General features: G+C 34.8%; 1 protein-coding gene across 1 annotated transcript in view; it reads right to left on the reverse strand.

Moving 5' to 3' along the window:
* Positions 1-13,144, reverse strand: part of CNBD1 (cyclic nucleotide binding domain containing 1) — a 560,677-nt gene that overhangs the window by 448,065 nt on the left and 99,468 nt on the right. The window lies entirely within an intron of this gene.

The following is a 13,144-nucleotide window of genomic DNA, read 5'->3' on the forward strand; positions in this document are numbered from 1 at the left end:
AGACCTAAATGTAAAAGCTGAAATTCTAAAACTTTTAGAATAAAACATAGGAGAAAATTATTATTATAAATTTACTTATTAAAACCTTTGCTCTTTGAAAGATACAATGAATAAAATAAAAGGGAGAGGTACAAATTGAGGGAAAATATTTACACAGAATACATCTGAGAATGGGAGAAACTCACAAAACTCAGTAAGACAGCCAAAAAAATGTTAAGGGGACACAAAAGGAGATGTAAAAGTGGTAAATAAGCACATGAAAAGATGCACAACCTTATTATAGAAATGAAACAAATTCACAGTGAGATACCACTACCCACTCACAAAATAGCTAAAATTTAAAAGATGAGAGCCCTGAGTGTTAATGAAGAATGGGAGTAAACAGTACATGCATGCATGGCCCAATAGGAATGAAAGCTGGTACAGATTATTTGGAGAACTGTCAGTCTGTTTCTTATGAAGTGAGACATAATACAGTACGACCCAGCAATCTCACTTCTATGTGTTTACCCAAGGGAAATCTAAACAATGTCCAAATAAAATTGTACATGAATGGTCATAAAAGGATCATTTACAAAAGTCAAAAACTCAAAACAATTCAAATGGCTATGGCCTGGTAAATGGATAAACAAATTGTGGTATAGTCACACCATGGAATACCACTTAACAATAAAATGGAATAAAATACTAATGCATGTAACAACATGAATGAATTTCAAAAAAAATATTAACATAATTGAAACAAAGTTAAGCATAAAAAAGATTCATGCTATATGATTCTTTTTCTATAAATTTCTAGTAAACGCCAAACTCTAATGAAAGAAAGTAGATTAAAAGATACATTGGCTCAGGGATGGGAAAAAATGGACTACATAGGAGGTGAAGGATCTTTTCAGGGTAATGAAATGTTTTGTCTTTTGATTGTGGTGACAGTTAAACAAATGTATACAATTGCCAAAATCTATCAAACTGGGCACTTTAATGTGGGAACTTAATTTTACATAAATGATAACAAGGCTTGGATTAAAAAAACAGAAGCTCAATAGTAAGAACTATGATGCCACCAAGGGAAGTGGATAACAAAATCCTTAGGGCTCTATAAATGAGAGAGAGAAACAGTATATGTGAAGAAAATAAAACAAATGAAACCAAAAATGACATCACGGAGTTCCCGTCGTGGTGAAGTGGTTAACGAATCCGACTAGGAACCATGAGGTTGCGGGTTCGATCCCTGCCCTTGCTCAGTGAGTTAACGATCCAGCGTTGCCTGAGCTGTGGTGTAGGTTGCAGACGCGGCTCGGATCCCGCGTTGCTGTGGCTCTGGCGTAGGCCAGTGGCTACAGCTCCGATTCGACCCCTAGCCTGGGAACCTCCATATGCCGCGGAAGCGGCCCAAAGAAATAGCAAAAAGACAAAAAAAAAAAAATGACATCATAAGAAAAAGAAAGTGGTATACCATGACGTTTAGTGGAATCTAAAACCCTTGTAGTCAGGTACCTATACCATGTTTTTGGAAAGGTTTGAATATGTATAAACATACACATACACTTTGCACACAAAGAGCAAGGCCACAGTATTCCTACAATCTGCATTAATCCAACTGGCCTTCTATTCTTTTATGTAGAATGCTAATGTTCTTAATTTTACGTAAAGCTTCAGGAGCCTGACTTATTTTCTGACAAAATTACTGTTTCCAATCTCCCACCCCCACCCACTGAACACATTTTCTGAAAATACCCTCTATGAGTAAATCAAAAGATGTTGAGTTTATGTGTGCAGTAGTTCTGCAGGTCACTAATATTCAAGCCCATATATTGAACTGATTGAGAACTGAGGTTCTACTATCAGACTATTCTGAGTTTGAGTGCCAAATCCAAGTCCTAATAAATACTGGCAAACCCTAGTTTCTTCATCTGTTAAAATCGGGGTGAGGAAGGCTTAGGAACAATAACACCCACCTCATTAGATGTAATTAGATGTTGTAAATATTAAAAGTGATAACAAATATAAAGCTCAATAAATGTCAACATTTTTATTATAGCCTATATCTTAAGATATTCACAAATCCCTTAAAAACACTAGAGCAAATAATTTTCCCCATAAAACACAGTAAAGTGTAACCAAAAATCTTAAGCAATCCCTTTAGGCTCTTAATGATTCTCTGATACATATGACTGGAGTCATTTACAAAGCTATTAAAATAAATTTTATCTCTAAAATAAAATCTACCATATATTAATTTTAATTTACTATAGCATGTTAACTGTGTATTTGCCTGAGTCAGTGAACTTTTTATGTAGTGCTTATACTTCAACTGAAAGTTTTTAAGAATAGACATCAGGATCTAACTGATGTGGTTTTATCTGCTATTTAGAGAAATACAAACAGGGTGATTTACTCAAAAATATATAAAGGTAACAAGTAGATTATTTGAGAATTACTAATCCTATTTGATGGTTTGGGAAGAATACATGCTTATTACATAATTGGTATAAATGTATCAGGGATTACTTTCAGTCATAAAATTAGGTTACTTTCATTTTTTTTACATATTCACTCACCTAGTGAAGGACATCTTTAGTTGCTTCCAAGTTTTGGCAATTATGAATAAAGTTTCTATAAATATCCATGTGCAAGCTTCTGTGGGGATATAAGTTTTCAATTTCTTTGGATAAATGCAAAAGAGTGTAATTGCTGGATGATAAATATGAAGAGAATATTGAGTTCTGTAAGAAACCACCAAACTACCTTCCAAAGCTTCTGTGCCATTTTGCATTTCCACTAAAAATGAATGAGGGGTCCTGTTTTCCACATCTTCACAAATATTTGAAATGGTCAGTGTTCAGCCATCCTGATAGGTGCATAATGGTATCTCCTTGTTATTTCAATTTGTATTTTCCTGATGACGTGATGCAGAATATCTTTTCAGATGCTAATTTGTCATCAACATAGCTTCTTTAATGAAGTATCTGTTAAGGTCTTTGGTCTAGTTTTTAAATGGGTTTGTTTTCTTATTGTTAAGTTTTAAGAATTTGTTATATCTTTTGGATAAGAGTTCCTTATCAGATGTGTCTTTTGCAAATAGTTTCTCTCAGTTTCTCAATGTATCTTAACTCCTCATTCTTTTGACATGGTCTTTCTCAGCACAGAAGGTTTTCATTTTAATAAACTCTATTTTATCAATTATTTCTTTTGTGGATCGTATCTCTGGTGCTACATCTAAATTAGTGAATTTTCTATATTTTATCAAAATGTGTTTAAAATATGAAAATAAATCCACACTGAGATACAAATTGAGAAGTGAGCTAGACATCCACTAAAGAAGTAAAGAAATGTGTAAAGTGAATGTGGTATAAAACAACCTCCAACCCTGCCGGAGTCATTGAAAGCCAGAAAGAGAACAGAAGCTTGGGCTGGACAGCTCTCTTACTCAGAGATGACAGCTGAGACCCAGGAGCTGGCGACACTGCTAAGAGCTATGGGAATAATCACCTTGAGGGCAAGAAGACTGTTCATACCAAAACTGAAGTAATTCTTCTTGGTATATTGTTTGATTTGCCTCATTCTTTAAAGTAATACATTTCCAAATGTTATAAATTCTGTCTCAAGCATAAAGGCAACCAAAAAAGGTAGTCAGAAGAGAAAACAAATGCTTGAGAGCTGTTGATAAATCTGCCTTTTAGAATGTATAAGTATCAAAATCACAGAAAATAACAAAAATTGAGTAATATGTGTTTGTGAGAGTGCAGTTATTTATTATAAGTAAAGTTATTCAATCAGAAAGATTTTTCTGTCAAGCACCTTAAATTGTTACATTTTTCAATAACACTACAAGAATCTCCTACATCACCACATTGTGCTTATATTCTATTGTTACTCTGTAAAAACATGACTGTTAACCTGAGAATCAGATGGTAGGTGGTCCAAGCTGAGATTTTGAGAACATATGCAGCCTTTGGGACAGGCAATAGCTTTAGAAACACAGCTCTATAGGACCACCTATAGGAGAAACCTATTTTGCTTCTAAATAAAAAGTTATTTCTATAGTGAAAAGCTAATTTATATGAAATACCAAAGTATTAAGAAATATTTTTAGGAGAGTAATAATTTGGAATTAGATGTTCATAGTTATTATAGTTTTCATTCTGACACTTTCTTATTTAAACTGAGGGAAATATATTGCCCATATTACAAATAGACAAGAAAACAAATACTCATTTTCTTTAGTGATTAATGATAAAGACAATGTTGATTAAAACCGGAAAATGTGACCTTATTTTTAAGTTTACTTTATGGATTAATAACTCATTGATAGATTCAAAACTTGAACTGATTCTAAGACATGATCATAATATTTCCATAAGTAAAAAAAAAAAAAGAAGAGAAATTACATTGTTTGTGTGCTTTGTTATTTGGAATGTTCAATTTGAGTATATATATACTCAAATTCAAATGCCTAGATTGTATAGATTGAACTTCTCTCTATAAAAGGATATTCATTTGCTTCATAGAGAGATATAAGAATACAGTTACTAAAACAAATGAACCTTTCCAAAGAAAAGAAAATCATGGACTTGGAGAATAGACTTGTGGTTGCCAAGTGGGAGGGAGAGGGAGTGGGGTAGATTGGGAGCTTAGGGATAATAGATGAAAACTATTGCCTTTGGAATGGATTATCAATGAGATCCTGCTGGGTAGCACTTGAAACTATCTAGTCACTTATAATGGAGCATGATAATGTGAGAAAATAGAATGTATACATGTATGCGTAACTGGGTCACCATGCCGTACAGTAGAAAAAAATTGTATTGGGGAAATAACAATAAAAAAGAATTTAAAAAAGCATGTCATTTATAAACATTGAAATTAGGATAAGTTACAAGGATTTTGTGTATGTGCTGTGAAATGAAAGCAAAGAGACATGCTTACTTATCAGGAACACTAAATTCATAATGTTTTATAAATCTAATTTCAAGTAAATCCACTGGTCAATATAAATTTGTTTCGCTTTTTTAAAAATTTTATTGGAGTTAGTTGATTTACAATGTTGTGATAAATTCTTCTATACAATAAAGTGGTTCAGTTTTATATATATGTGTGTGTGTATATATATATCCATTATTTTCCCATATAGGTTATTACAAACAATTGAATAGATATCCCTTTGCTACACAGTGAGTTCTTGTTAATTATCTATTTTATACAATAGAGTGTATATGTCAATCACCTTCCTTTCTCTTAATTCATCCCTCCTGACCACGGTTTTCCCTATGGTAACGGAAAGTTTGATTTTGAAATCTGTGGGTTTGTTCCTGTTTTGTAAATAAGTTATTTTATATAGTTTTTATTAGTTTCCACAGATAAGAGATACCATATGATGTCTGTCTTTGTCTGACTTACTTCACTTAGTTTGATAAACTCTAGGTCCATTCATGTTGCTAAAAATGGCATTATCTCACTCTTCTTTATGGCTGAGTAATACTGTTCTCTGTGTGTGTGTGTGTGTCTCCCATATTTTTTTATCCATTCTTCTGTCAGTGGACATTTAGGTTGCTTCCATATCTTGGCTCTTATAAATAGCACTGCAATGAACATTGGGATGCATGTGTTTTTTGGATTATGGTTTTCTTTGGATAGAGGCCCAGAGGTGGGATTGATGGATCATATGGTAGTTTTATTTAAGGTTTTTCAAGGAACCTTCATACTGTTCTCAATAGTAGTTGGACAAATTTACATATCCACCAATAGTGTAGGAGGGTTCCCTTTTCTTCAAACCCTCCAGCATTTGTTAGTAGACTTTTTAATGATGGCCATTCTGACTGTGTGAGGTGGTCCCTTATTGAAGTTTTGCTTTGCATTTCTCTAATAATCAGAGAATCTTTTCTCTAAGATTCTCTCCAAAGATGTTGAAAATCTTTCCATATTTCTTTTGGCCATCTATCTGTCTTCTTTGGAGAAATGTCTATTTATATCTTTTGTCCCTTTTTTGATTGTGTTGTACAGAGTTCTTTACATAATGCTACATGAGATATTTATATATTTTGGAGATTAATCTCTTAGTTGCTTCATTAGAAAATATTTTTTTCTATTTAGATGGGTTATCTTTTCATTTTTTATAGTTTTCTTTGCAAAGACTTTTAAGTTTAATTAGGCATGATTTGTTTATTTTTGTTTTTATTTTCATTACTGTAGGAGGTGGATCCAAAGAGATATTGCTGTAGTTTATGTCAGGGAGTGTTCTGCCTATATTTTCCTCTAGGATTTTTATAGTATCCAGCCTTACATTTGAATTAGTGACACATTTTTTAAATGCAATGTCTAGATTATTTCCCCTCATTTATGTTTTTAGAAGATAAGATTAAAAGCTGAATTTTATTGCCATTAATGTTATTGCTGTTTCCTCAAGAGAAATCTCACCAACCCACACTGACACATAAAGCAATGAAAGTCAATATGGAGATTGGCTTTCTAGAAATTAGATTAATGCATCAAGGTAAATTTTAGTGAAAAGTGGCTTGTTTATTCTCTAAATTATCTACTGAACAATTAATGGGACTGTAAATGACAAACATAAGCTCAAATGACAAGAAAATGGGGGGGGGATGGAACAGTGCATTCTCATCTTGTGGAACCAAATGAGAATGTACTAATTCATAAGTCGTATAGATTGCTTTAATAGGAAGGGTTCACATACAGCAATGTAATTTGTCCAGAGAATATTGTCATTCCATTTGTTCATTAAGGAGTTTTGCCAATAACTTTTATCACCAAATTTTTAGCCTTACATAGAATGGATTTATAGTTTTTGCATTTTAAGATAGGATTAGACAATTTAAGGTGGTCTACTTATTTTTATTAACTCTCCTAGTATGTCAGATATGTAAAAAATATAATGCACCTGCATATTTTAAAAAATAACAATAAAAAGAAACTGAACACCCATGTATTCATCACTTAGCTCAAGAATAAAATATTTCCAAGATAGTGTCCAATATGGTATGGCAGAAGGACCCTGAACTCACCTTCTTCTCCTGAGCAAAACATCAAGCTATTTATAGAGCAACTATTAATGAGCATGATTTGAAAACTTACAGAATTTGTATCCTTTTTTTGTCATTTTTTTAGGGTCACACACTAAAACTTCCCAGGCTGTGGGTCGGATCAGAGCTGCAGCTGCTGGCCTATATCCCAGCCACAGCAACACAAGATCCCATCTGAAATCTATACCATAGCTCACGGCAATGCTGGATCCATAACCCACTGAGTAAGGCCAGGGACTGAACCCATGTCCTCATGGATACTAGTCGGGTTTATTAAGTACTGAGCCACAATGGGAACTCCCAGTATTCTTTAACTAAATATACAAAGGAAGAAGTACTGTGAGAAAAGTAGGAGGTGCAGAGATGCAGTATAATCAAGACCCATACCAAAAGGGTAGGGGCTCACAAATGAGGGAATAATTATAACTGTAGAGTTCTCCCCAAGGAGTGAGAGGAAAAAGCCCCAAACTGGGCTCCCAAACCCAGGGGTCCTGCACCTGGAAGATGAGCCCCCAGAATGTCTGGCTTTGAATAAAAGTAGCACTTAGTTTAGGGCTGTTGGAAATAGACACTCTATTCTTAAAGAGCACACTCAAAATCTCACACATTATGAGACCCAGAGTAGAAGCAGTAATCTGAAAGGATCCTGAGTCAGACCCCCACTTGATGATCTTGAAGAGCTTCCCAAAGAAGCAGAAAAACAATTGAAAATCACCCAGGTCCAGACCTGGCACCACCTATGAGTGGGCCGGCAATAGATCCAGAAGCCACTGGCCACAGTCTAACCAACTAGTAGGCCAGAGCTGGAATTTCCATGACCAATGACCAAAGACCAAGGACATGGATTTGCTAATCAATGAGCTGGCACTAGCTTTAGGACCTGGCCTCACCCACTAGAAGGTGTGTACCAACCCAAGGACCTCCAGGGCCTTCCCCCCTTCAACAAGTAAGTAGAGACCAGACCAGGAATACCCAGGACCATGCAGCCAGTCATATAAAGACCTGGCCTAGCCATCAGCAGGCTGGCATCGTCTCAGGACACCATGGGCCTTGGCCCCGCCCACCAGCAGGCCATCACTGGCTTAAAGATCCCTGGCTTCACATCCAACCAGCCCTGAATCTGGCTCTCCCCATCAGTGTGCCAACCCTAGCCTAAGGATCCATTGGAGCTCTGCCGCCAGGCAACTCATGACCAAGTTTAGCCATGAGCAGGCCAGCACCAGGACTGGGACTCCCCTAACCCCATAGCAAGCTGTGCCAGGACCCAGCCCCAGCCACTTGCAGCCAGCAGCCTCTGCCAAAGATAGCCTGGCAACCAAACAAACTGGGCCATACATACCTACCTGCATTGTACACTTGCCATCCTGAAACTACAGGAGAACCCATACAGCCCACAAGAGGGTACTTGTAAAGCATATAGCCCCACCATAGGATTTCTCTATATAAGATTACTTCTCCAAAGTCAGGAAACTAATCAACCTACCAAATACATAGATATAAAAACAGCAAATTAGGCAAAAGGAAGCAACAGAGGAATATGTTCTGTTTTTTTCTTCTTCCCTATCTGTGACATATGGGATTACCTGGACCAGGGACTGACTCAGAGCTGTGTCTGTGGCTTATACCACAGCCATGGCAACACTAGATCTGCGTCACATTTGTGACCTATGCCACAGCTTGCAGCAATTCAGATCCTTAAACCACTGGCCAATATCAGGGATCCAACCTGCATCCTCACAGCACACTGGGTCCTTAATATACTGAGCCACAACAGGAACACCAAGGAATATGCTCTAAACAATGGAAGAAGGTACAACCACAGAAGAGCTATAAGTGAAGTGAAGATAACCCATTTACTTGATAAAGAGTTCAAGGCAATGTCATAAAAATGCTCAAAAAATTCAGGAGAAGAATTGATAAAATCAGTGAGAAGTTTAACAAAGAATTGGAAAATATAAACAAGAAAAATCAGCTGAAAAATATAATAATTGAAATTAAAATGTAGTCAAAGGAATCAACAGTATATTAAATGATACAGAATAAAAACTCAGTGAACTGGAAGAAATCAAAGGGAGAACAACCCAAGCTGAACAACAATAACAGTATAGAATATTTAAAAAATGAGAAGTTTATGAGACTTCTGGGATAGAATTAAGCATAATAAAATTCTCATCAAGGGTACCAGAAAGGGAAGAGAAAAAGAACTGGGCAGAGAATATAATTGAAGAAATAATAGCTGAAAACTCCCCTAAACTGGAAAAAGAAAAAGATCTCTAGGCCCAACAAGCAAAGGGGGTCCCCAGTTGGATCAACCTAAGAAGACAACTATAATGTCTAAATAGACATTTCTCTAAAGAATACAGAGAGATGGCCAATATATATATATATATGAGAAGATGCTTAACATCACTAATTATTAGAGAAATGCAATTTAAGACTGAAAGGAGGTATTGCGTCACATCAGTCAGAATGGTCATCATCAAAAAGTCTACAAAAAATAAATGCTGGAGAAGGTGCAAAGAAAAGGGAATCCTCCCACACTCTTGGTGGGAATGTAAATTGGGACAGTATGTAAGTTCCTTAAAAAACAAAAAATAAAACTACCATATGATCCAGCAATCCCACCCCTGGGCCTTTATCCAGAGAAAAACATAATCCAAAAAGATATGTGCACCCCAATGTTCACTGCAGCACTACTTATAATAGACAAGAGGTGGAAACAACCGAAATGTTTATCGACAGAAGAATGGATAAAGATGCAATGTGTATATGCTATGGAATATTACTCAGCCATAAAAAGGAATGAAATAATGTCATCATTTCAGCAACATGGATGGAACAAGAGATATAATACTAAGTGAAGAAAGTCAGACAGAGAAAGACAAAAATTATGTGATATCACTTATACGTGGAATTTTAAAAATAGGATACAAATGAACTTATTTCCAGAGCAGAAACCAACTCATAGACTTTGAAAACAAATTTATGGTTACCAAAGGAGACAGGTGAGGGGAAGAAATGGATTGGGGGTTTGGGACAGGCATATGCACACTGTGGTAGATGGAATAACTGGCCTACAGGGACCTGCTGTGTATCATGGGGAACTTTATCCAATATTCTGTGATGATCTAAATGGGAAAAGAATCTGAAAAAGAATGACCATCTATATATGCACAACTGAACAACTTTGGTGTAGAGCAGAAATTATCACAACATTGTAAGTCAAATGTATGTCAATACAACTTTTAAAAATGAAAAAAAGAAAATAAAATAGGAGATGGTCCAAATAAAATTAGAAACAAAAATGGAGAAGATCAGAGTTCTGTCATGGCTCAGCAGTAACAAACCCAACTAGTATCCATGAGGTTACTGGTTTGATCCCTGGCCTCATTCAGTAGGTGAAGGATTTGGCTTTGCCATGAGCTATGGTGTAGGTTGCAGACACAGCTCAGATCCCACAGTACAGTGGCTGTGGCATAGCCTAGCGGCTGGAGCTCCAATTCGACCCATAGCCTAGGAACTTCCATATGCCATGGGTGTGGTCCTAAAAAGACAAAGAAAAAAAATAGGGAAGATAAAGTGATACTGTAGGCATACAAAGGATTATAAGATAATACTACAAATAATTATACACTAATAAAATGGACAACCAAGGAGAAAGTGACAAATTCCTAGAAATGCACAATTAATGTGACAGATCATGGATAAGTAGAAAACATGTACAGACAAATTACCAGTAATAAAATTGAATTAGTAATTAAGAAAATAAAAAGCTCCCCAAAGACAAAAGTCTAGGACTAAATGACTTCGCAGGTGAATTATACCAAACATTTAGAAAAAAGTTAGAATTATAGACACGTGTGTGTGTGTGTGTGTGTGTGTATCTGGGTCACTTTGCTATAGAGTAGAAATTGACAGAACAAAGCAAATGAAAAAAACACAACTAAGAATCTGAATCATTGACACAAGCAACATACACGTAGTTGCCAGAAGGGAAGGGGCTAGAGGGAGAAGAGAAATAGGAGAGAGATATTAAGAAGGTCAAACCTTCAGTTACAAAATAAATGAGTCATGGGTATACAGTGTAGAAAATACAGTAAGTATTTATGTGATACATTTGTATCATTATTTATCATGGTTATTTTGAAATTTATCAAAATATGAAATTACTATGTTGTACACTAGGAACTTAACATAGTGTTGTAGGTCAATTATGCTTCAGAACACCATAAAAACGAACTCATAGAAAAACATTAGATTTGTGGTTACCAGAGGTTTAGGGTAGGGGAGAATTGAATGAAGGTAGTCAAAAATTACAAACTTCCATTTGTAAGAAAAATAAGCACTAGGGTAAGGTAAAACATGAAAAATGTAATTAGGACTGCTGTTATGTTATATATGAAAGTTGTTAAAAGAGTAAATCCTAAGAGTTCTCATCACAAGGAAAAAATATTTCTCCAACTTCTTTAGTATTGCATCTACATGAAATGATGGATTTTTTGATAAATAATAATTTCAATGGTATATAACTCAAACCATCATATACTGTATGCTGTAAATACATATAAGTATATATATATATATATACGTCTATACGTATGTATCTATTTAGTGCTTTATGTCAGTTATATCTCAATAAAACTGAAAGTAAAAAAGAATAGAACATTTTCAAGACATTTCATTTTGTTTTCTTTATATTTTGCTATACACATATGTATTCTTATATAAATAACATTATCTTCAGTATTACTTGTTTGGGAATTTCATACAAAAGGTATAATGCTGTATGTCACTAAACTCACTTTGTTATTTTACATTTAGTATATTTCTGAGTTTTATCCACGGTGATATGCATGAATTGTTGTAAGAGTCTATTCATTAACTGCAATATACAGTTCCATTTATAGATATGCTGCTACTTTTATACATCCCACTGTTACCATGCATTTATAAGGTTTACAGTATTTTTATCTAGAAAAATGGTACTGTGAATAATCTTATATATGCCTCAGTACATATATGTGTAATAGTTGCTCTGTGGTATATGCCTAGGAGCAGATTGTAATTACATGAATATTCAACTACGCTAAGGAACACTAAATGCATTCAAAGTGTTTGCATTGTTTTATACTCTCAAAACCAGTGTGTAATAACTATTGTACTTCATTCCTGCCAAATGTTTTTACTTTCCCATTTAGTGATGTTTTCAATCTGTTTGGTATGTGCTGGTATTCCACAATAATTTTAACTTGTATTCTCCTGTTTTTCATATGTGTTTTGTTCATTACTATTTCCTCCTCTATAAAATTATACAGTCTAATTATGCCTTTGAACTTTTAAAATTAGCGTTACAAGACAAAATATTTCCCTTTTTCAGAGTGATAATTTGGGGTATGTTTTCCAATATAAAATATCTCCCTAGAATATTGAATCCTTGTGTGTGAAATAGTCAATAAAAATTAACCCTACTCTGTTCCAGGTGGACTCCGGGGGCGGGGGGAGGCGCTAAATTCCATGGTAACAAGTTACTACCAGAAACCAGAAAATTACTGTTTTTTTTTAGAAGTTCAATAATTAGTTTCTTCAAACTCCCACCATCTGCCTCAGATCTGTCAGGAAAAGAGTTAATCCCTGTCAAGTCAAGCCCTGTGGAATTCAACCTAGTATTATAAAACAGAATGCTTAATCAAAAAAATTAAAATAATTTCAGGGCAGTAAAACATATAAGCCAGATTTTCACCTTAAATGTAACTTCCGAATCATTGTGGTTTACACCTTATCCACAATATTTCAGTCCTAACATAGATTGTAATAGATTAATTCCTATAAATAATGACTAGATTAGATTAATTCCTATAAATAATGACTAGATTCTACTATTCTGTACATATTCCTTCAGTACCTACATTCTACTAGAAAACATATACTAGGCATTAAATAAAAAAATGATGAGGAAACATGTCCCAACCTTCAGGAAGATTCCAGTTTAATAACAAAATTATAACATTTGATCATGCAAACAAACTATTCTTGGAGAAAAGTTTATATTCATGTTTGCTCATAGAGGTTCAAAGAGCTAATTGCAGGTTTTTACCTGGTGTGTC

The sequence above is a fragment of the Phacochoerus africanus genome, chromosome 6 (genome assembly GCF_016906955.1).
Source record: "Phacochoerus africanus isolate WHEZ1 chromosome 6, ROS_Pafr_v1, whole genome shotgun sequence".
Classification (NCBI taxonomy): domain Eukaryota; kingdom Metazoa; phylum Chordata; class Mammalia; order Artiodactyla; family Suidae; genus Phacochoerus; species Phacochoerus africanus.